The following is a 21,916-nucleotide window of genomic DNA, read 5'->3' on the forward strand; positions in this document are numbered from 1 at the left end:
GCCTATGCCACAGGATGTGGGCACCGCTCACTTAATCTTTTACATATGTAAATCTTTGCATGCTGAACAGTGTGCATCTGCACAAAATGTGGAAATCTAAGAAGTGATGTGCATGCAATAGCGTCTTAAAGCTTGTCTTTTGTGGCTCTGTGGCGCAATGGATAGCGCATTGGACTTCTAGATTGTGAATAGAGGTATTCAAAGGTTGTGGGTTCGAGTCCCACCAGAGTCGTGCATACCCTCTTTTGCTCAGATGTCTTTGTGTTGGACAAGCATATGCTTAAAACTTGAATCCACAAACTACTTCAGAAGCATACCCTTCACGTTCTGCTTATTTCCCTTATTGGACACACCCAACTCAGATCACAGAGTACTCTACTAATTAACTTAAGTCACCTATTTAAATAAGAATAGGTTGAAATCCACTGGCCTAGGCCAAAATCTGCAACAACCTATTGTTGGCCACCTACCTAGAAAAAAAAGGAAAAAAAAAAAAACACGCTTTCCATTTCTCCAAGCTGAAACAGCATTTAGATGTATCGTAACTAGAGGTTCCCGAAACATTTGAGACACGAGTACTGAGAGTTTCGATCCAGAAATAAATGGCTTGAGATATTCCCTTGTCCCTTGAAGGAATACAAGTTTATTAAAAGGTTTAATCTAACTTCTAATACTATCATATATAAACTGAGAAAGTTCTGTTTGTTGAAGTTAGCATTTCAGGTTAGGATGGTAAATGATATCAGCTGTAAAACAGTTTCCAGCAAGAGAATCTGGCAAATCCTGTTTTCTCCATTGTAAGTTAAATGAGTCTGATCACTGAGACTTTCTTTAATGGCTCTGAGACGGCTCTTGGAACCAGAGTTCCTGGCCACTATCAGCATTTGAATAGTTATGCTGATTCCATTGGATTGGTAATGCCCTCAGAGTAGGGTGTGTTCGTACTACATTTGCATGCTTTGTTTGAATTTATCTCCACCTCCAGAAGTCCCTCCTCTTAAAATGCCTATAATATACCATGTAAAGTTACTTTAATTTAGACGATGTTGGAATGACTGCAGCTACCGACAAGCAATAAAGAACTTCTGCTTGGAAAACTTCCACCCTCTCCTGGTCTGAGCTTCTAACTTTTCTACAAAGAAAAAGATCACTACACATGGTGCCGTGACCCGGATAGAATTAACTTCACCTGAATCCAGATTGGAATTCGAGCTCAAAGATCTGACTGCATTCCAGAGAGAATCTTACCTGAATACAGAACTGAAATCTCCACTCAACAAAGACTGAGTTCCAGAACTGAAATCTCCACTCAACAAAGACTGAGTTCCAGAACTGAAATCTCCACTCAACAAAGACTGAGTTCCAGAACTGAAATCTCCACTCAACAAAGACTGAGTTCCAGAACTGACTCCTGAAACTTCAAAGCTCAACAAAGAACAAACTTTTTTTGGCTGAGTTCCAGATGGAATCCTTTCCGTACAAACAACGATTTAGTGAGTTTCACTCTATTCAAAGAACCACTGAAGACCAGTACAAATCTCTGCGCCGTCAGAGAACAGTTATCAGACAGCTGCAGTGTCTGGCTAACAAAGTTACCCTTTAAAAGTTTATTTTAAAGATGAAAGTATAGCCTCTACATTGCTAGAGAAGGTATCCTCTAAAGTTAGGGAAGGTTAACATTACGTGTCAATATTGGTGAACCTCTGTTCAAACAGGGATGTGTTTATCCTCTTAAAGTTAGGAAGGTGAAAGATCCTTTGCATTTCCTTTTAGAGAAGATTAGCGTAACGTGCTAATATTTTCTGTGTTACCCTTTGCTCTGGGTAAGGAAGGTTAACTGTGTTATCGAGTGTAGCCTCTTTTGATCAGAGAAGATTTAGTGTTTTTGTTTGTGTTATCCTCTAAAAGTTAAGAAGGTGAAAGATCCTTTGCATTTTTCTTTTAGGGAAGATTAGCGTAACATGCTAATAGTTTGTGATGTGTTGGTAACAAGGAAGTTTAACAAGATTTGATCTGTGTTAAGTATACCCTCTGTTGATCAGAGAAGTTTATTTTTTGATTGTGTGGTAACAAAAGAAATCCACAAAATGGATAGAAGAAATGCTAGGCTAGTTCCATCAACTGAGAAAAATTGACTAGCTAGCCCTTTATGGACAGACAGTGAGTTCAAGTCATTGTTAGGAGAGAAAATGGATTCCATAATGACTGAGTCAGTTAGATTGGATTTGACAAAGAAATTTGGTATTGATCCAGACAAAGTTTGGTCTATTGAAGAATGCAAGAAGGTGTTAGGTGCATGTATCAGAAAGAAAAACATGAAAGGCATAATCTGTTGCCATAGAGAATATAGCTTATCCATTGCACAAGAAAAAACTAGGTGTATTGATAAATTAAAAGAACAGAACAAACAAATGCACACTAAGGTGGGCCATAACAAGGCCTCAACCAAATGTGACTCAGAAGACCAACAGTCAGATGAAACTTATCCTGACTGATAAGCCTGTAGATTCAGTAAAGGTATGTGTTGCAAGAAGATCTCAAGGAATTGAGGGAACTGAAAGTGTTCCTCCCAACTCTTCTGTTGTCCAAAACCAAACTGTTGCCAAAGCACTCGGACCTAGAGACATAGAAAGACTATCCCAAAGCTTACCTTCAGTACGCACAGATTTTTCTGAATTTAGAAGGGCATTGATCAGTAAAATGCGTCTTTACGACATGTCGTTGGCAGAAGTCACACAGCTGATGTCACAAATTCTAACTGAATCTGAATTCAACAGTTTTGAGTCTGCTGTTACTTCTGAACTACAACATGCCAGAAAAGATGAATTGAGAGAGGGAGTTCTGAAAGCGTTGAAGAACATTGTTGGACCCAAAATTGACTGGTCGAAGATCACTAGTTGTTTACAGAAGAAGGGTGAAACTGTTAGTGAGTACACTCAAAGATTTTGCCAGTCAGCAGCAGCGTACAGTGGTATAGCTGACACTTCAGAGAAGGTGTTAGAAGATAATGGTCCCCTAGTTCGCACATGGTACAAACACAGAACATGCCTTATGTGCCTGTAACTATCACAAGTTGCAAGAATGAATTTTTAATTGTTTAAATTTGTATATAGTGTGGGAGTAATTTAGAACTCCCAAAGGGGGAATTGAAGGAATACAAGTTTATTAAAAGGTTTAATCTAACTTCTAATACTATCATATATAAACTGAGAAAGTTCTGTTTGTTGAAGTTAGCATTTCAGGTTAGGATGGTAAATGATATCAGCTGTGAAACAGTTTCCAGCAAGAGAATCTGGCAAATCCTGTTTTCTCCATTGTAAGTTAAATGAGTCTGATCACTGAGACTTTCTTTAATGGCTCTGGGATGGCTCTTGGAACCAGAGTTCCTGGTGTAGAAGATTTTATTATTTAGAAAACAAGTAATTTTGCTATATATTTGGACACAATTATTTCTTCTGTCTTTGACTTTGGATTTCCTCTGTGTATGTGAAAGACCTTGAATGGAATGTTGTTTGCTGCAGAAAATTCTATTCTGAGAAGTCACATGGTAAAAGACCTTTACCCAAAACTATCTATAGGGTGTGTTACCTTCTTTGGAAGAAGAAGTATGTATATAACTCTGAACCAAAACGTACTCGGGAGCGCACTGGAAGGCCAGAGGGCCAGAGAGTGTTAGAGCGCCGTTCTATGGAACGGGACGGCGTTCGAAAATAAAGTCTAATTATTTCTGGCATCAAAGATCTCTGCGAAGTTATTTTTCAGAAAGATTGAAAACCACAACATTTGGCGACCCCGGCAGGACTTGGGTTGAAGCTGAAGGAACCACGAAAGGCAACACTGGTGACCGACACAGACAACAGTGGCCACTGTACTTTGAGGTGAGCAATTTTTGCTTTTGAAAAAGTATGTGTTGTCACCAGTGAGCCAGAGTGGTAAGACCCTTTAAAATGCTTCTCCAAGTTTAAAGAACTAAAAATTGAAAAGAGGATCTTTGATTCTAGAAATAAGTGTCTATTGTTGTTGATGATGTCAAGTACTGTGTTATAGCGCGGCGGAGCTCCCGTTAGTGTTTGCCAGTGTTTATATAATCTGATGCAGATTGTATGAATATTGGTACTGCTGATGTGCCGCTAAAGGTTTTGTCGTACGTATGTAAGAATCTGTGTTTGCTAAATCAAGAGGGCCTGGATGGATGATTAGCAAGAGTTTGAGTTTATTGGTAAAGGTTACCAACTTATTGTAGATTTTAATGGTATTGGGTATCATTAAGTATACTGGTAAAGGTTACCAGAACTCTGTGTTTCTTATTAAGAGGGCCTCGACGGATAATAAGATAGCATGTACACAGAGGATTATAAGTACTGATAAGATATCAGTGTTGATCTGTGTTTACTTGTAAGTGGGCCTGGACGGATACAAGTATAGCATGCGTACAGATCAAGGTTAACTTCCGGTTACCGTTTTGTTAAAGATTTAGCAAAAGTCTGCTCGGGGAAGTTATGTTTGGCTTAACAGTTACCGGCTCGACTAGCGAGGGACTGCTCGGGTTAAGATAAATCCTATGGAATAGGGGAATTAGAAGTTTAGCTTATGGTTACCGCATTGTTATAGGAATGACAATGGACTGCTCGGGTAAGCTAAATTGAATCGCAGAGGTCTGTGATAGTTTAAAGTTATTCAGTGAAGTATTGTTTGTAAAAACAGTGAGAAACACTGTGAGTAGAATATAGCTCTGTGTGTGTATGTAGGATCCTGTCCTGTGTGTCTGCTTGACTGTGCCTGTGGTTAAAAATAGGTGACAAGGAATGTGTGAATGTGCTTGAGAGACAAGTAATGTATAAATGAGTATTAAAAGTAAAGGAAATAGTAAAAGAAAACAATTGTTTCAAGATATTAGTCTTGCAGATTATTGTAGCATAAATAAGTTAAAGTATAAAATATATATTAATAAATGGACTGATATATATTAATGGATAAATAAATAAAAATGCACGTGCTTAATATATTCTATCTTATATCTGAAGACGTCTAAAATTTGTATCTCATTATCCCTGAAGACAAAGTGAGAAAAATGATTCCATTGTAGATAATTAAGGTTGTGCTAAGAAAAAATAACTTGTGCAGTGTGCTAAAAGTGAACAAGATTGAGTGACAAAGTTTCAATAGTCATAAATAATTTACAGCAATCTTAGAATTGTAGTAAATGGGAATTGTTGGGAATGGGTGAGGAAAAATTTATTCACCATATTAGATTATTTTGAGCACAGCATGCAAATACAGAAGAACGATTGAAGGCTGATTTTATGACAGGGAAAATTATTTAATTGTATTATACTCAGAAAATCAAAGTTAGATTATTGCTGATATTGCAATGAAGAAATAGCTTGCTTTTTCCTGCAACGAAGAACTTGCTTTACTAAAAACAGAATGGGAGAACTGCTGTTGTCAACCAGTGATTATTATATAGTATAAAAGAACTAGGAAAAGGATGGTTAAAAGTGGAATTTAGATAAAGAGCTAATAGCTCAGGAACAAATATTTATAAAGACTAATTTGATCTATGCAGCTCTCTGAGTGTTCAAGTTTCAGATGGCTTCAGTGTCGAATGGAAGAGGTGAAAGGTCAAAGACACAACTGCAGAGAGAAAAAGAAGAGTGGGTGAGGGGCGTTCAGCTCCCCTTCTGAAGATGACCACTCTCTGGAAAACTGGCATGGAGAAAGACTTATTTAATGCTGGAAAAGGTGAAACGTTCACTATTTCACTGGAGACTTTTTCCTGAGGACAAGAGGAAAATCCTGAGATGCAAAGCTGAGGCAAAATCTATCAAAGCCCAAACTGAGAAGGGGCAGAGAAACAACAGAGCCTATATTCCAGTCTACAAGCCTTTGAGTGACAGGCTGACGACACATGCAGAGCGACAGCTAAGAAGCTTCAAAAGACTGTTAATCTAAAAACAGAAGAACTGACCGACATCCTTCCCTTACGGGCAACACAGGTGTGGCAACTCCGATGATCCCTCTAGAGACTGGTTCAAATTTAGTTATTATATTAACTTTATTCATTCTGATTATTCACTGGTCTCATAAGCAATTCTTTATATTCTCTGCTAAACTAACCCTCTCTGCTTTTCCAGTAGGTTCAAGTCCAGCCATATAAAAAAGAAAGAGAATACACTGAAAGAGACAAGTGGCTGCTCAACTCACCAAATAGTTCAAACTGAGGCTGGATTTGGTATAGTGAGGGCTATTATATTAAACTATTATAGGGCTAAAAGCATGAAAAATTATCTATTATAATCTGTAGCAAAGAAAAGGATAGACGCAAAATGTCAAAGAATTATTATTATTGTTTGCAAAACAATGATACTGGTCACTCCATTTTGTTTTGCTAAGTTTTTAGAGATATAGATTGGAGAAAAAATTACTCCAAAAGTCCAAAATTATGAAATCGCAAAAAAAAATGCTGTCAGAACTGGGATAATCAGATGGAAATGTTGTTGGCCATGGATCCAAGATTATGCAGAGATCTCCAATTTATTTCTTAAAGCAGCTCATGAGCAAAAAACAAAAAAGAATAGGAAAAATCAGAAAAACAAATGACAAAATGTATTTGAAAAATTACAATTGGCAGGCTTATATTCTAAAATACTTAGTCTATTAGATTTTGTAAAAAGAAAAAAAGGATTATAACAACGGTGTTAAACTAAACCTTATGATCATTGACACTTCTCAATAGTGTTTCACATAGCTGTGTTGACCTGATCAACCCTTGGCTAAAATTATAGGATGCCACATTTAGAGCACAACCTGCAAGAGTGTATGCTGGCCAGCGTGTGTGAGAGAGACACTGAGTGTGAATGAGTGAGAGATTGTGTCTGAAGAGACACTAAGGCAAATCAATTATTTTGCCAATACAGCTGTATTTAAAATTTAACATGTGGGCCCACAGGGCAAATTCTGCCCAGTAAAAAAATGACCATGGATGGATTTGGTTAAATTTCCTGGTCAGGAACTGAAGTAACAATATGAAAAAACAAAGAATGAAAAGAGAAAAATAAAAATAGAAAAAAACAGTGCCACATTTGCGCAGCGCATAACATATGTGACCCGTCACAGAAACCAGGGACACAAGTCGGCAGCACAACTTTCGAGCAAAATGAGAAAGAAGAGTTTTTTTTCAAAATTGGTGATTTTCAATTTTTTGGAGAATCTGTTAATTGAAATCACGAAGAAGCCTCTCCATGTTTGAGATAGCAGTATTGGTATATTTAAAAGCTTACATTTTGAGGTTGAAATCGGCTTGTTTTCGGAGATTCTAGTATGCAGTAGGGGTGTGGCGTGTCATTGTCTGTGTGTATATCCATACTGAATAACCCGGCGCTTTTGCCCCCGCCCTCCAAGTCAACCACATGGCTACTTATTATGCTGTGCTCTGGCCAGCTCTCTCTGATATCAAAATTCAATGAAGATGGATGCCGCAAAGATTGTCGCAGACGAGATGAACCGTCTGGCAGTTACACCGAAAATGTTTTCGCCGCACTTCGTGGGCTCGGGAAACTGAACCGGAGGTATGGGCGCAGCGCGCTCGCCCTCAGTGCTTCAATACGGCGGCTCGGCTCGCTGACAGCGGTGGCTGGCTGTTTCATATGTGATGGAGAATCGAAATAGAGGATGCAGTTAAGACATTTGCTGCTGCGATGAAGGCCTGCCGTGCGTGTTTCTGAAATGTAAGTTAAGCTTCATTTGCTCTTTAGTCGTTATTTAAGATGCTGAACCTGCTGATGATATAATGTGCTTGCGGACATTTCATTTGTGTGTGTATACGCACATAAGAAAGTGGTGTAAAGAGATTTGCAACAGTAATTTGAGGAGGTGAAATGTGATTATTTGGAAAATTGCAGAAATGACTGCTTAAAGAAAAATGCCAGCAGGCATTTGCCTCCTACATAAACTTTAATATTGTTGACATTTTGGGCACACGAGCGTTGCGTACTATTTGCGCTATATGTAGGCCTATGGCTTATTGGTCTTTGTTTGTTGTTGTTGGTTTTGCGTTATATGTATATGGCATATTGGTATTTGTGTGTTGTTGCTGGTTTTGCGTTATACTGTATGTATATGGCATATTGGCCTTTGTGTGTTGTTGCTGGTTTTGCGTTATATGCAGGCTATATGGCATATTGGTCTTTGTGTGTTGTTGCTGGTTTTGCGTTATATGTATATGGCATATTGGTCTTTATGTGTTGTTGCTGGTTTCGCGTTATATGCAGGCTATATGGCATTATTGGTCTTTGTGTGTTGTTGCTGGTACGTTGCAAATAGAGGGGCAGCACAATTGTTTTTCGCCTAGTGCGGCAGAAGTGCACTCATTCGAAGTGTAAAAAAAGCTGTAAAGCACATGGAGGAGCTTTAAAGGGGGTATGGCTTATCTAAATGAGATGTAAATGAGCCCTATTGTCACCCCCAGCAGCAGAGACAGGTGAGAACTGCACAATCTTTAGCTCGTTTTCTCCTCTTTGAGCTTTTTTAAGTGCCTACTTTAAAATGGCCACAACTTCTCCAAATATTATCAGATTTCCACATGTTACACATCGTTGGAAAGCTTGGATATTACACTCTCAGAATCTATGAATAACTCAAAATGCCCCAGAACCGACTTGTGTCCCTAGTTTCCGTGACTGGTCACATATCTGACTTTCTTTGCAGCATAACACGTCTGCCTTTCTTTTCAGCATATCGTGATGGAGCTGATCTTTGTCAAAAGTATGAAATATTCTCTTGTAACTTTTGTATTGTAACAAAGTGGGTTGAGTATTGTCCAAGATGCCTAATAAATAGTGGGTTGATAGTGGAACTAAAGACAAAGAGATAACTGAGTTGAATTGACTAATTTTAAGAGTACATTGAAATTTATTGTGAGAAAAATGCAAAAATTTGCAAATAATGATGAAAAGTCAAATTTATGAAAAACAAATAGGAATATATGGATTAAAGTCCTGCTGTTAATGAAAGCAGAAATGACACCACTCAGCCAACATGACCTTTCTACAGGTAACATCGAGAAGGACAATGGGACAGATGAGCAGATGATTGAAATCACATGTTGTTTTCACTAACAAAAATAATTAAGCTTTAATTTACAGATAGCAGCAGCTCAATTCCAGGAAGGATTCTAGAACAAGTCTAACAAAAAGAACCAGTAACTATGCTTTGTAATTTCAGAAGAAGTGATCAACAGTGTGACATTTGAGTCCATGCCTCTCAACTTAAAATAAACCAATTAACTTCAGCAACCCCCCACAACTGAAGTGAGGGATCAAGGACATGCTGACAATGAGAGAAAGAGTCCATTGCAACGAACGACTCACTGGAGACACCCTGGTGAAAGATGTAATGATTGATGACAAGGTTAACAGAATGATCAAATCATGAATGGAAGAAAAGACAAACTTGACCAGAAACACAGTAATGAGAGGAACTGTGCAAAGAAAAGAGAATCAACAGAGATGAGTACAAGCTCAAACAATAGTCAACATCAACCAACTTTCCTATGATTGAATGTTCAGCCCTTGAATAGATTCAGTAGCAACTTAATAATAACCCCACCATAAAAACAAAATGATTGAAGCAAAAAATATATTACGCAACATAGAAAACAATGATAATGAAAAAAAAAAGAAAAGAAACTAAAATAATGTTAACAATTAATTTAAGAAATTGATATAGCATAATGGGAATTAAGAAAATTCATGAAGGAAAATTTTAGAACTAAAAATAACTTTTAAATAAATTTTAAAGGGTACTCAGATGTAACTTGTCAATACAAGGGTAGACTTAATTAATTTAAGGCTACAGTTGAAATTAAAGCAAGTATTAACACTGGGTATTAACAAATATTCAATGTCAAAATTGAATTTATAAGAGTTGATTCAATATGCAATTGATTATATTACAAGTAGTGCTCGATAGAAAGTTTATAGACTTAGAGGAAGTTATTGAAATCCAATAACTAACAGGCCCTTGTGAACAATCTAAATGGCACCAGAGGGGGGTCAAAAATAGATATTTGGCATTCACATGAAGGACAGATTGTTGAACCAATGAATACTTTTGAATATTCTCAGTCCCGATGCGCAATGGTTTTAAACCAGTGCGCAAAGGGGGGAGTAAGGTAAGGGAATTAAAATTTAAAATAAAGTTAAAATTAAAGGCATTTTAAATTAAAAGGCATTTTTGCAAAGTTTTGTGAAATTTGTGGCAAAAACAAAGTTAAGAAAAGAACAGCGACAAAAATAGGCCATATGTCAGTATACCAGAAGAACTATTAAAACACTTGGTAATGGATTATGTGGACATGATATAGATGGGTAAAAGCAATGAAATCAGCAGAGGAGGGCAGGAACAGAAATTAAATCTCTGACAGAGAAGTAATCCTTAGATTGGAAGTCTATCAGAAATAAGATCAGATTATATGTCAACTAAACAGAAGTATTGAAGATTAAAAATAAGTTGCATACGAACACAAGGAAGTTTTAATAATGATTAAGTTATAATGCTAATGGTTTAAAAGGTTGATAGAAAAACTTTTGGATTGTTAGATATAAAGAAAAAGAAATGTACATATAAGGAATATGTAAGATAGTGCAAAAAGTTATTTTCTAGAGTTATTTTTCTAATTGTCTAATGAGTTTATTGAATGACTTTTATGAGATAAATGTAACATTGCTCTGAAGCTTTCTTAGTTAGAGTGATTACATGAGACATAATTAGTTTATTCATGATAGCTTATTTAGAAATTAGTAGAAATGAAAAAAATGTATTCAGTTTAGTCTTGAACTGAGGAGCTACAATGAGAATAGGAAGCAACATGCGAGATTAAAAAGGTCAAATTGGAATTTATTGTTTAAATTTGGTAATAAAATAGACAGTAAGCGAAATGTATTGCAATTTATTAGATGTGTAAAGTGTTCTGTTCACTAAAATTGACTGACTAAAAGATGGATTATTCGAATTTAAGAAATGATATTCTCTCATAAGAAGTTATAAAAATGAGAGAGTTATGTTTACCCAGCCATATTTTGAATTAATAGTCATATGGATCAAGTAGAACAAAAATGCATAATAAATTAATTAAACTACTATAATAAGAAGATATTTATTATAATGCTTTGTCTGCATTAGGAGAAAAACAATTATGTGAAAAAAGTAGAATGACTTATGTTTGGTGATCAGTGTTGCACTTTTACTAAATAATATTGTGCAGGGAGGAAAATTTAGCGATTGAGTCAAGAAAAACTTAAGAGCAAAAGTTAAGGAAAACTTAATGAAAAGTTTGGAAAATTATGATTTTCTCAATTAGAGATGTTTTTGGAAATGCAGTATTAAAAGTGGGTTATTATTCTGTTGTATACTTTGTATATTAAGATCACTAGTTGGAAAACCACGGTTAAACGAACGAAAATGCGGAAAAAAGATAATGAAAACTAATTTGAGAGGGCAACCAAATTGATATTTACAAACCCTGGATGTTGATTCCATTAAATGAGGAATTGAGGATGAAGAAGATGATTGATGAGCCAGACCCTAGAGGATATCTACACCGCAAGAAAACTTTCAATAGTATAAGAGACTTTTATGTTTGATATACTCTACATAACTGTGACAATAACATGCAATGCAAGAACAAAGGTATACACACACTTATAACAATGTTTCAGTTTGTCTGACTAGGAGACCTCGATTCTTTTACTTTTTCCATTAAACAAAAAAGAAAGAACAACTAAAAGAAATAAAATGTATGGAAGAAGATGTTTGGCTCGAGTGCTCCTCCGGAGTGTGGTGGCTTAATCCAGTAATTGAAAAGGAGAATGAGTGACTCAGTTGAGTCACTATGTAGCATAACTGAGGGAGCTGGATTTTGAAACTACACTCTGGAAAAAAACTAGTGAAAGTGAGGCTTAGATAAGCCTCAGAGGAGGGAATGTAGAAGATTTTATTATTTAGAAAACAAGTAATTTTGCTATATATTTGGACACAATTATTTCTTCTGTCTGTGACTTTGGATTTCCTCTGTGTATGTGAAAGACCTTGAATGGAATGTTGTTTGCTGCAGAAAATTCTATTCTGAGAAGTCACATGGTAAAAGACCTTTACCCAAAACTATCTATAGGGTGTGTTACCTTCTTTGGAAGAAGAAGTATGTATATAACTCTGAACCAAAACGTACTCGGGAGCGCACTGGAAGGCCAGAGGGCCAGAGAGCGTTAGAGCGGCGTTCTATGGAACGGGACGGCGTTCGAAAATAAAGTCTAATTATTTCTGGCATCAAAGATCTCTGCGAAGTTATTTTTCAGAAAGATTGAAAACCACAACATTGGCCACTATCAGCTTGGATTGGTAATGCCCTCAGAGTAGGGTGTGTTCGTACTACATTTGCATGCTTTGTTTGAATTTGTCTCCACCTCCAGAAGTCCCTCCTCTTAAAATGCCTATAATATACCATGTAAAGTTACTTTAATTTAGACGATGTTGGAATGACTGCAGCTACCGACAAGCAATAAAGAACTTCTGCTTGGAAAACTTCCACCGTCTCCTGGTCTGAGCTTCTAACTTTTCTACAAAGAAAAAGTTCACAACACCCTTGTCCCTCAACAGAAGCCTGCACACGTTTCAGGTTTTGGAAATAATCCTGTAACTTCAAAGGGACCTATTCATGATGTAATCAGCTATTCTCCTGACATGCTACCTCTTTTAGACTTTGTATACAAAAGCATCGAACCAGCGACAGTAACTGGCGCTGTTGCTTAGTTGGTCAAAGCGCCTGTCTAGTAAACAGGAGATCATGGATTCGAATCCCAGCAGTGCCTATGCCACAGGATGTGGGCACCGCTCACTTAATCTTTTACATATGTAAATCTTTGCATTTTGAACAGTGTGCATCTGCGCAAAATGTGGAAATCTAAGAAGTGATGTGCATCCAATAGCGTCTTAAAGTTTGTCTTTTGTGGCTCTGTGGCGCAATGGATAGCGCATTGGACTTCTAGATTGTGAATGGAGATATTCAAAGGTTGTGGGTTCGAGTCCCACCAGAGTCGTGCATACCCTCTATTGCTCAGATGTTTTGGAAACAATCCTCTTACCTCTAAGGGACCTCGTTCATGACGTGATCAGCTGTTTTCCTGATGTGGTACCTCTTTTAGACTTGTTTTACCAACAAATTTCACAGTATCTGGCGCTGTGGCTTAGCTGGTCAAAGCGCCTGTCTCGTAAACAGGAGATCCTGGGTTCAAATCCCAGCAGTGCCTTGGGCACAGGATATGGGAGTGCTTAACCTTTTCACATATGAAAGTCTTTGCATGACGAACTGTGTTTACCTGCACAAAACTGGAAAAACTAAGAAGTGCTGCGCATGCAATACTTCCCTGAAGTGTGTCATTTTATGGTACAATGGATAGAACTTTGGACTTCTAGCATGCGAATGGAGAAATTCCCTGGTTGTGAGTCCCACCAGAATAGTCAGTGGCCTCTTTTGCTCTGATGTCTCTGTGAGTCAGACATATGCTTAAAACTTGAATCCACAAACTACTTCAGAAGCATACCCTTCACGTTCTGCTTATTTCCCTCTTTGGACACACCCAACTCAGATCACAGAGTACTCTACTAATTAACTTAAGTCACCTATTTAAATAAGAATAGGTTGAAATCCACTGGCCTAGGCCAAAATCTGCAACAACCTATTGTTGGCCACCTACCTAGAAGAAAAAGAAGAAAAAAAAACACGCTTTCCATTTCTCCAAGCTGAAACAGCATTTAGATGTATCGTAACTGGAGGTTCCCGAAACATTTGAGACACGAGTACTGAGAGTTTCGATCCAGAAATAAATGGCTTGAGATATTCCCTTGTCCCTCAACAGAAGCCTGCACACATTTCAGGTTTTGGAAATAATCCTGCAACTTCAAAGGGACCTATTCATGATGTAATCAGCTATTCTCCTGACATGCTACCTCTTTTAGACTTTGTATACAAAAGCATCGAACCATTGACAGTAACTGGCGCTGTGGCTTAGTTGGTCAAAGCGCCTGTCTAGTAAACAGGAGATCCTGGGTTCGAATCCCAGCAGTGCCTAATCTGTGGCTTCTAAGAGTAGTCATTTAACCTTCTCCTTCTCTGACGTGAAAGTCTTGGCAGGAAAGACAATCTGGACTTCTCGGGTGCAAATGAAGGTTTTAAAAAGGTTGTCGTTTTTTGGGTCCCACCAGAGTCACGAATGGTGTCCCTTTGCACAGACGTCTTTACCAGACTGACATTTGCTTAAAGCTGGGGTTTTCCAACTTTTTCAGAAGCCAACGCAACACATTTTTCTTCTTTTCCTTATTGAGCACACCCAAGTCAGATCGTCGAGTACGTTAATTATCAATCAATTATTTGATTCACCTGTATTAAATGAGAGAGATAATAAAATATATATATATATATGTGGTGCAGATGCGCTTCAAGAATGGTTTGCAAGCTCCTGGCTTAGGCCTGAAATCTGCTACTACCTATTGATATGGTCAAGCCTATGGATATTTGTACAAACAAAGTCTTTACATATATGAAGAATAATACATGGATAACTTTCTGGATTTGGCATTTCATATCAGAAGAAGGCTCAGGAAACATTTTAGGCATGACTATCGAGAGTGTAGAGCCAAAATTAAATGAGTTCAGACATTCCCTTGAGGCGTGAAAGGCCCTCGTGTTTTGGAAACAATCCTCTTACCTCTAAGGGACCTCTTTCATGACGTGATCAGCTGTTTTCCTGATGTGCTACCTCTTTTAGACTTGTTTTACCAACAAATTTCACTGATCTGTGGCTTAGCTGGTCAAAGCGCCTGTCTCGTAAACAGGAGATCCTGGGTTCAAATCCCAGCAGTGCCTTTGGCACAGGATATGGGAGTGCTTAACCTTTTCACATATGAAAGTCTTTGCATGACGAACTGTGTTTACCTGCACAAAACTGGAAAAACTAAGAAGTGCTGCGCATGCAATACTTCCCTGAAGTGTGTCATTTTATGGTACAATGGATAGAACTTTGGACTTCTGGGATGCGAATGGAGAAATTCCCTGGTTGTGGTTTTGAGTCCCACCAGAATAGTCAGTGGCCTCTTTTGCTCTGATGTCTCTGTGAGTCAGACATATGTTTAAAACTGGGGTCCACAAACTACTTCAGAAGCCTACCCTTCACATTCTGCTCATCTCCCTTATTGGACACACCCACGTCAGATCATAGAGTACTCTACTAAGTAGCTCAATTAACCCTTTTGAAATAAGGTAAATAACGAAAATGTATAGCGTCTGGGAGGTTTCGAGAATGTTTTGAAAACCACTGGCTTAGGCCAGAATCTGCTACTTCCTATTGTTGAGATCCAGCCTCTGGATGTATTCAAAACAGTCTTTACAAATATGAATATATAATTCATGAAAAGCTTTCTGGATTTTGTCTTTCAGATCAGCTGAAAGCATAGCAGAGATTGCTTTCCATTTCTCCTAGCTGAGACAGAGTTTAGATGTATTGTAACTGGAGGTTCCAAAAACCTTTCAGAAACACGTATTGAGAGTTTCAGATATTCCCTCTTTCTTCAACAGAGCCCTGAATGCCCCTCGGGTTTTGGAAATAATCCCCTAACCTCTTTCATGATGTAATCAGCTATTTTCCTGACCTGCTACCTCTTTTAGACTTTTTATAGCAACACATTGTAGAAGGTTCAGCAAGTGGCGCTGTGGCTTAGTTGGTCAAAGCTCCTGTCTAGTAAACAGGAGATCCTGGGTTCGAATCCCAGCAGTGCCTATGGCAGTGGATGTGGGCACCGCTCACTTAATCTTTTACATATGTAAATCTTTGCATGCTGAACAGTGTGCATCTGCACAAAATGTGGAAATCTAAGAAGTGATGTGCATGCAATAGCGTCTTAAAGCTTGTCTTTTGTGGCTCTGTGGCGCAATGGATAGCGCATTGGACTTATAGATTGTGAATGGAGATATTCAAAGGTTGTGGGTTCGAGTCCCACCAGAGTCGTGCATACCCTCTTTTGCTCAGATGTCTTTGTGTTGGACAAGCATATGCTTAAAACTTGAATCCACAAACTACTTCAGAAGCATACCCTTCACGTTCTGCTTATTTCCCTTATTTGACACACCCAACTCAGATCACAGAGTACTCTACTAATTAACTTAAGTCACCTATTTAAATAAGAATAGGTTGAAATCCACTGGCCTAGGCCAAAATCTGCAACAACCTATTGTTGGCCACCTACCTAGAAAAAAAAGAAGAAAAAAAACACGCTTTCCATTTCTCCAAGCTGAAACAGCATTTAGATGTATCATAACTAGAGGTTCCCGAAACATTTGAGACACGAGTACTGAGAGTTTCGATCCAGAAATAAATGGCTTGAGATATTCCCTGGTCCCTTGAAGGAATACAAGTTTATTAAAAGGTTTAATCTAACTTCTAATACTATCATATATAAACTGAGAAAGTTCTGTTTGTTGAAGTTAGCATTTCAGGTTAGGATGGTAAATGATATCAGCTGTGAAACAGTTTCCAGCAAGAGAATCTGGCAAATCCTGTTTTCTCCATTGTAAGTTAAATGAGTCTGATCACTGAGACTTTCTTTAATGGCTCTGAGATGGCTCTTGGAACCAGAGTTCCTGGCCACTATCAGCATTTGAATAGTTATGCTGATTCCATTGGATTGGTAATGCCCTCAGAGTAGGGTGTGTTCGTACTACATTTGCATGCTTTGTTTGAATTTATCTCCACCTCCAGAAGTCCCTCCTCTTAAAATGCCTATAATATACCATGTAAAGTTACTTTAATTTAGACGATGTTGGAATGACTGCAGCTACCGACAAGCAATAAAGAACTTCTGCTTGGAAAACTTCCACCCTCTCCTGGTCTGAGCTTCTAACTTTTCTACAAAGAAAAAGATCACTACAGGTGGTGCCGTGACCCGGATAGAATTAACTTCACCTGAATCCAGATTGGAATTCAAGCTCAAAGATCTGACTGCATTCCAGAGAGAATCTTACCTGAATACAGAACTGAAATCTCCACTCAACAAAGACTGAGTTCCAGAACTGAAATCTCCACTCAACAAAGACTGAGTTCCAGAACTGAAATCTCCACTCAACAAAGACTGAGTTCCAGAACTGAAATCTCCACTCAACAAAGACTGAGTTCCAGAACTGACTCCTGAAACTTCAAAGCTCAACAAAGAACAAACTTTTTTTGGCTGAGTTCCAGACGGAATCCTTTCCGTACAAACAACGATTTAGTGAGTTTCACTCTATTCAAAGAACCACTGAAGACCAGTACAAATCTCTGCGCCGTCAGAGAACAGTTATCAGACAGCTGCAGTGTCTGGCTAACAAAGTTACCCTTTAAAAGTTTATTTTAAAGATGAAAGTATAGCCTCTACATTGCTAGAGAAGGTATCCTCTAAAGTTAGGGAAGGTTAACATTACGTGTCAATATTGGTGAACCTCTGTTCAAACAGGGATGTGTTTATCCTCTTAAAGTTAGGAAGGTGAAAGATCCTTTGCATTTCCTTTTAGAGAAGATTAGCGTAACGTGCTAATATTTTCTGTGTTACCCTTTGCTCTGGGTAAGGAAGGTTAACTGTGTTATCGAGTGTAGCCTCTTTTGATCAGAGAAGATTTAGTGTTTTTGTTTGTTTTATCCTCTAAAAGTTAAGAAGGTGAAAGATCCTTTGCATTTTTCTTTTAGGGAAGATTAGCGTAACATGGTAATAGTTTGTGATGTGTTGGTAACAAGGAAGTTTAACAAGATTTGATCTGTGTTAACAAGTATACCCTCTGTTGATCAGAGAAGTTTATTTTTTGATTGTGTGGTAACAAAAGAAATCCACAAAATGGTTAGAAGAAATGCTAGGCTAGTTCCATCAACTGAGAAAAATTGACTAGCTAGCCCTTTATGGACAGACAGTGAGTTCAAGTCATTGTTAGGAGAGAAAATGGATTCCATAATGACTGAGTCAGTTAGATTGGATTTGACAAAGAAATTTGGTATTGATCCAGACAAAGTTTGGTCTATTGAAGAATGCAAGAAGGTGTTAGGTGCATGTATCAGAAAGAAAAACATGAAAGGCATAATCTGTTGCCATAGAGAATATAGCTTATCCATTGCACAAGAAAAAACTAGGTGTATTGATAAATTAAAAGAACAGAACAAACAAATGCACACTAAGGTGGGCCATAACAAGGCCTCAACCAAATGTGACTCAGAAGACCAACAGTCAGATGAAACTTATCCTGACTGATAAGCCTGTAGATTCAGTAAAGGTATGTGTTGCAAGAAGATCTCAGGGAATTGAGGGAACTGAAAGTGTTCCTCCCAACTCTTCTGTTGTCCAAAACCAAACTGTTGCCAAAGCACTCGGACCTAGAGACATAGAAAGACTATCCCAAAGCTTACCTTCAGTACGCACAGATTTTTCTGAATTTAGAAGGGCATTGATCAGTAAAATGCGTCTTTACGACATGTCGTTGGCAGAAGTCACACAGCTGATGTCACAAATTCTAACTGAATCTGAATTCAACAGTTTTGAGTCTGCTGTTACTTCTGAACTACAACATGCCAGAAAAGATGAATTGAGAGAGGGAGTTCTGAAAGCGTTGAAGAACATTGTTGGACCCAAAATTGACTGGTCGAAGATCACTAGTTGTTTACAGAAGAAGGGTGAAACTGTTAGTGAGTACACTCAAAGATTTTGCCAGTCAGCAGCAGCGTACAGTGGTATAGCTGACACTTCAGAGAAGGTGTTAGAAGATAATGGTCCCCTAGTTCGCACATGGTTTGATGGTCTGTTGTCAGAACATAGAAAAGCATTGCCTTTCTTAGACTTAACATGGTCCACTAGAACCATACAAAACAACTTGGAGAGGTTAACTACTTGGGAAACAGATTCTGATGTCAAGGCAAGAGTAAAAATTGCAGCAGCATCCTTTAAGGTCAACACAGAGAATCAACCGAAACGCAAATGTCCTAAGAGAGAGGGCAGCAGTTGTTATTACTGTGGTAAACATGGACATTGGGGAAAGGAGTGTAGGAAAAACAAAAAGAACTTTAAACAAGTTAACAATGTTACTCAGCTCCTACTCAGTCTGCTTGCTACTCTGAAGCAGCCCGTCCCCTCGTCATTAAACTCGTTGGGCAGCTTGTTGATGTGTTAACCATTTGGGCTGTGAGTGCTTAATTTCCCCAGTAACTTCCAACAAAGATGAAAGACTTATTTTTGTTTAATAGAACAAAAGGAAAGTGACTGTCTCACCCTTCCTTTGGGGAACACCAAGTTAAGTAGACTCACAGCCTTAAATGTTATTTTACAGCACAGACCTTTCATCATTAAGTGTGTTAGGTCAGACTGTAAACGTAAAAAAAGCCCTCATGCAGTGTCCACAATAATGCCAAATATTGTCTTACAGCGTGCACCTGTCACAAATCCGTCCTCATGTATGCTGTCTGCTATGACTGAAGTTTTGTTAGAGGATGAAGGAGAAATTACTCACGATTGTGTTACGCTTACATATACACCTATGAGTGAAGTAAAAGAAAAAGGTAACAGACGAGCAGGTTATGCAGTAACGTCCACCACGGAAGTGTTAGCTTCAGGACGTCTTCCAGATCATTTTTCAGCTCAAGCTGCAGAACTAGTAGCCCTAACAAGAGCATGCACGCTAGCTTCAGGATCGGTTGCTAATATCTACACAGATTCCAGATATGCTTTTGGGGTAATTCATGATTTTGGTGTCAGGTTGAACGTGCAAACAGAACAATCAAAATCAGGCTAAGCAAAATGCATCAGGAAGGAGTACCATGGGTTGAAGCGTTGCCAGCAGTACTGTGTAGTATAAGAGCCTCACCTAACAGATCAGTAGGACTGAGCCCTCATGAGATTATTACTGGACGCCCAATGCAGATGCCAGGTGTGATTGATCTTAGAAATGCTGATGTACACATTGCCTCAGATGCCCTGATCACTTACTGTGAAAACCTCACAAAGGCAGTACAGAGTGCCAGAGAGAGAGTTGAGTCGTGTTGGCAGACTCCACCAGAAGGTGGACACACTATCATCCCAGGTCAATGGGTTATGATAAAGTCATTCAAAAACAAGCCATTAGAGCCTAAGTGGCACGGACCATATCAAGTGATGTTGATTACAGCTGCTGCAGTATTATGTCAGGGAAAGAAAACCTGGACTCATGTGTCACACTGTAAGGTTGTTCCTGCTCCAACAGGGATAGCATAGGACACAAACCAGTGGGGAGCCGAGGAAAGAACCGATTGCAACAGGCGTCGGGGGCCAACCCTTCGGTGAAGAATCCCTCATAGGCCTTCCCATCCATTAATCCATCCTCATCTCACTGCGTTCTTTAGGTGTCATAATTAAGAAATAGGGAAGAAGGAACAACAATAGCAGACTCGGAAAAGTTTACAACCCTAGTGTTTGAACAAATACTGCTCTCCTGTCTTTTGTTTTCTCTCTTCCTCTGTGCAGATAACACTTGATGGCTGAACCGAGACCCATATGCACCGACCTCCTCGTCTGCGTATGAAGACATAACCTCAAGAAACAACTAGACCCACTCCCGAGCCAACTATCACAAAAGGATAGAGAAAAGAAAAAGAAAAAATAAATACACAACGCAGAGACTACGAAACCTTCAGTCATACATCGACATGATCAAGATTGTCCTACTACTACACATCATGAAGATCGCACAAAGTCCGGACTCCAGAAACAACATATTCTTAGAGCTGATGAATATGTCACAAATGCCTTGTTTGCTGGAAAGAAAGTGTGCATGTCACATCCGAAGATGACTGCATTCCAGGACTCACTTGTGCACAAACATGGTGGTCCAACAAGACATTCTTGATCTTTCAGCAAAATTACACCAAGATGACTGAAGATAATTCTTCATGGTTCAGAAACTTGATTGATCACGAGAAAATCACAGTTCCAACCAGAAAAGACTCACGGACCCTAATTGCATGTTTTGTTTATGTGTCAACATGCAATTACAGAAAAACAAACACAGAACATGCCTTATGTGCCTGTAACTATCACAAGTTGCAAGAATGAATTTTTAATTGTTTAAATTTGTATATAGTGTGGGAGTAATTTAGAACTCCCAAAGGGGGAATTGAAGGAATACAAGTTTATTAAAAGGTTTAATCTAACTTCTAATACTATCATATATAAACTGAGAAAGTTCTGTTTGTTGAAGTTAGAATTTCAGGTTAGGATGGTAAATGATATCAGCTGTGAAACAGTTTCCAGCAAGAGAATCTGGCAAATCCTGTTTTCTCCATTGTAAGTTAAATGAGTCTGATCACTGAGACTTTCTTTAATGGCTCTGGGATGGCTCTTGGAACCAGAGTTCCTGGCCACTATCAGCATTTGAATAGTTATCCTGATTCCATTGGATTGGTAATGCCCTCAGAGTAGGGTGTGTTCGTACTACATTTGCATGCTTTGTTTGAATTTGTCTCCACCTCCAGAAGTCCCTCCTCTTAAAATGCCTATAATATACCATGTAAAGTTACTTTAATTTAGACGATGTTGGAATGACTGCAGCTACCGACAAGCAATAAAGAACTTCTGCTTGGAAAACTTCCACCGTCTCCTGGTCTGAGCTTCTAACTTTTCTACAAAGAAAAAGTTCACAACACCCTTATCCCTCAACAGAAGCCTGCACACCTTTCAGGTTTTGGAAATAATCCTGTAACTTCAAAGGGACCTATTCATGATGTAATCAGCTATTCTCCTGACATGCTACCTCTTTTAGACTTTGTATACAAAAGCATCGAACCCGCGACAGTAACTGGCGCTGTTGCTTAGTTGGTCAAAG

At 38.4% G+C, this 21,916-nt stretch overlaps 1 long non-coding RNA gene and 7 other non-coding genes across 8 annotated transcripts in view; all 8 read left to right on the plus strand.

The window, feature by feature from the left end:
* The window catches only part of LOC143719415 (uncharacterized), a 694,388-nt gene that overhangs the window by 604,238 nt on the left and 68,234 nt on the right, over positions 1 to 21,916 (plus strand). The window lies entirely within an intron of this gene.
* On the plus strand, positions 144 to 232 carry trnar-ucu (transfer RNA arginine (anticodon UCU)). The gene is given in 2 exon segments: positions 144 to 180; positions 197 to 232. It is a non-coding gene; the product is annotated as a tRNA-Arg (tRNA).
* Positions 12,793 to 12,866, plus strand: trnat-agu (transfer RNA threonine (anticodon AGU)). The gene has a single exon. It is a non-coding gene; the product is annotated as a tRNA-Thr (tRNA).
* Positions 13,006 to 13,094, plus strand: trnar-ucu (transfer RNA arginine (anticodon UCU)). Its single transcript is given in 2 exon segments — positions 13,006 to 13,042; positions 13,059 to 13,094. It is a non-coding gene; the product is annotated as a tRNA-Arg (tRNA).
* On the plus strand, positions 13,231 to 13,304 carry trnat-cgu (transfer RNA threonine (anticodon CGU)). Its single transcript has one exon. It is a non-coding gene; the product is annotated as a tRNA-Thr (tRNA).
* On the plus strand, positions 14,052 to 14,125 carry trnat-agu (transfer RNA threonine (anticodon AGU)). Its single transcript has one exon. It is a non-coding gene; the product is annotated as a tRNA-Thr (tRNA).
* Positions 15,757 to 15,830, plus strand: trnat-agu (transfer RNA threonine (anticodon AGU)). Its single transcript has one exon. It is a non-coding gene; the product is annotated as a tRNA-Thr (tRNA).
* Positions 15,970 to 16,058, plus strand: trnai-uau (transfer RNA isoleucine (anticodon UAU)). The gene is given in 2 exon segments: positions 15,970 to 16,006; positions 16,023 to 16,058. It is a non-coding gene; the product is annotated as a tRNA-Ile (tRNA).

The sequence above is a fragment of the Siphateles boraxobius genome, unplaced genomic scaffold, assembly GCF_051911475.1.
Source record: "Siphateles boraxobius isolate OS27281-9 unplaced genomic scaffold, OSU_SipBor_1 63, whole genome shotgun sequence".
In the NCBI taxonomy this organism is placed as follows: Eukaryota; Metazoa; Chordata; class Actinopteri; order Cypriniformes; family Leuciscidae; genus Siphateles; species Siphateles boraxobius.